Below are 3,191 nucleotides of genomic sequence, written 5' to 3' on the forward strand. Positions count from 1 at the left end.
AAAGCCTTACTTTATGCCATAGTCACAATTGACCCACCTGATTCTTCCCTAATGGTATGTGACTTAGATAAATCTACCCCGCGACTACCATTATCCATCACTTTCCAAATTCCAGTCTCAGTCCAAAATATCACCATCCACTGTTGCATTTTCAACGAAATGGAATCCACATGTATAATTTCCAAATCTATTTGGCAGAAAATAGAATCCCCCAAACTCAATCCCTTTGACATCACACTTAGAGCATATCACGACCACCCCTCGGCTCCCATAGGACTATACCCTAGCGTGCCAGTTAATCTAGTTGCAAAAACAGTGCTAGTAGATATCAAAGTACTAGATGGCCAACTAGATTATAATATCATGTTGGGTAGAAATTGCATGTACGAGATGTTAGCAGTTTCCTTATCTGTGTTCAGGATAATGATGTTCCCTCATAATGTAAAAATCATTACAATAGATCAGCTCACATATTATGAGAAGAATATACTACCTATGCCTAACGGTGTGATACCTTTAGTCTCATCTTCTCACAATTGGATCACCACTTACACTGAACTCAACCCTAGCCATTTTAAATCATTCACACTCCTAGAGACATTCCCAGGAGACCATCTACTGATAAAGGAAATTTCCACAACCATAGGAGCACCAGTGTGCATGATGACCACTTCAAACATCCCCCAAGATCAATAACCAATTTTGGATAATAACAACAATGTTGTTACCGATCTGACTTTCTTACCAAATTCCATCGCTCACACACACTTCTTATATCCCCCACCTGGTTTCATATCACACCAAGTCATCACAATGCTCTTGTTTCCCCATATACCTCTCGCAATACTAGTATTGTATTTGGCCTCACAGGCCATGTCAACAAGCACATGAACCATTAAAACATGCGTCAGTCCTATTCGTCCTTAGGATTGCATAACACTACAATATGGTCCTACTCAAGTAGCACCTAAACCCAAATAGTCCCTGAACTGACATCAGTCAGTGCAAGAACAAGTATAAGCGAAAAGGTAAAAGGATGGAAGCTTCAAACACTCCCTCCTTTAGGGTCTCTCAACCCTACGTGTTGTGTGAAACTATGAGGCACTCCATCAACAGATGTCCTTAGTTAAACGAGATCAAACACCTTATGCTTGCCCCAAAAGTGCCTGTGAATCCTCCTCCCCTTTTCAAAGAAAAGAGAACATCAAAAAAGTCTAAAGCATTACGCACCAACCACGCATGTGCCATATGTGTAGGCTACAAGCATTACACTCGTCATTTCCCTGAAATCCCTCGACTATGTTCTCTGTTAGTATTCATGCGGCGATTTAGCGTTGAGAATTCCAATTTAGTTAGATCAGATACCGAACCATAAAATCACACCCCACTATTGGGGAATGAAGCATCTAGGTCCATTTTATGTGTGTTTGAAGAGAAACAGAGCCAAAAACAAAGCAAGGCTCCCATCATTTCATGTCCCCCCACCATCATCATTCTAGATCATGAAAAAAATGATCTAAAGCCACTTGGAAAAAAATATCACCCCTCAGATGTGCCCTATGTGATACACCCAACCATTTGGTAAATCAATGTCGCGAATTGAGTAAGTTCAATGAAATATTTCACTTAGTGGTCCAAATTCCACCAAAATCCATCTCTCTAATCAAGAGAAAATCAAACATTATTACTATGAAATATATTATCGATTTCATCATACAAGGAATTTTCAGTACCTTCCATGTTTTAACTCAGCGAGAGCAGCACTAATACAAACCCACAACAGGAAGTCACATCACACCAATACTAAGCTCTAGATTTAGATACCACCTCATGATGTTCCATCTTATGACATCAACCAGGCGTTAGCATCTCATACTATGAGAAATACCACCTCCCATATTATCTATTTTCTGATTTCTACTATGATGTATTGTATCTGTACCAGTCCCTCTCATAGCACCAAGACATGCCCTATGTTACAGACATTTCGGTAGCTTAGGATGCAGCGTCAAAATCCTATTGAGGAAGCTACTTTTTCCACTTTTACACCAACAAGAATGCAAGAACTTCACCCCACATGGCATCAACCCAATATAACTGAAATTCAAGCACCATCGAATGTTGGCGACATGCAACACCATATATGATTCATTTCCTCATCCATAAGAGCCATGATTTGTGTTCTATGCTCATCTTTTTTTAGTGTCAAGGCCGAAAAATCCACCTCATCAGTAGTAACACACTGAAGGTGCAGAACCACCCCATCTTCACTTTGCCAACCTCGCTTGGGTCTATGACATCTACGAAGGAATCACATTCTTGCTTGTCGACCAACACAACCAAGTCTGAATCCCAACTTCAAGACCTGGAACAACCCAAGTCGATGCTAGATAATATTTTTCACTCAGATGAAGATATTCTAGAAGCCTCAATGGAACCCGAATGTCCTTGCGATGCCATGCACCATTGTTATTTTTCTCTAACCAAAAACAAATCGTACCCACCAGCGATATTTGTGCTATCAAATCAAAATGTCTCCTCCCACCAGGAAAGGTCGATTGGTTCAAAAATCCATTCCCAACACCTGATGCATTTGAGGAAGGGAACCTGTCAAATATTTCAACTACCATCAAGGTGAATATTTCAAACAAACCTATAAAATTCGAAGAGATCTCCCTTGTGGCAGCATGCTCTCCAGAAGAAATAACCACATACACATTCTTGTTCCAAGAATACATGGGTATTTTTGTGCGGGATTACTTTCATATGCTAGGCATCAGTGCCACCATTGTGGAACATAATATTGACACATGGCTTGACACCCATCCTATCAAGCAGAAACAACGCCAGTTACAACCTTCTAAGGTAGAAGCAATCAAACAGGAAATTGATAAACTCCAAAAATCTAGGTTCATTTATCCTATCACTTACATGTCTTTGATTTATAACCTTGTACCCGTCATAAAAAAAGGGCACCATTTGCATTTTTATTGATTTTATGGATCTCAACAAAGCTCGTCCCAAAGAAAATTGCCCAACGCCATTCATCGACAAAGTCATCGATGCTTGCGCTAATCACAAAATCCTATACTTCATGGATGGGTTCGTAAGGTAGAACCAAATCTAAATTCACCATACAAATTTGTACAAAAAAATGTTTAAAACCCCTTGGAGTACATTCGCATACCAAG

Source organism: Pinus tabuliformis, chromosome 8 (assembly GCF_031772625.1).
Source record: "Pinus tabuliformis cultivar Carrire ecotype Pingquan chromosome 8, CPIR1, whole genome shotgun sequence".
In the NCBI taxonomy this organism is placed as follows: domain Eukaryota; kingdom Viridiplantae; phylum Streptophyta; class Pinopsida; order Pinales; family Pinaceae; genus Pinus; species Pinus tabuliformis.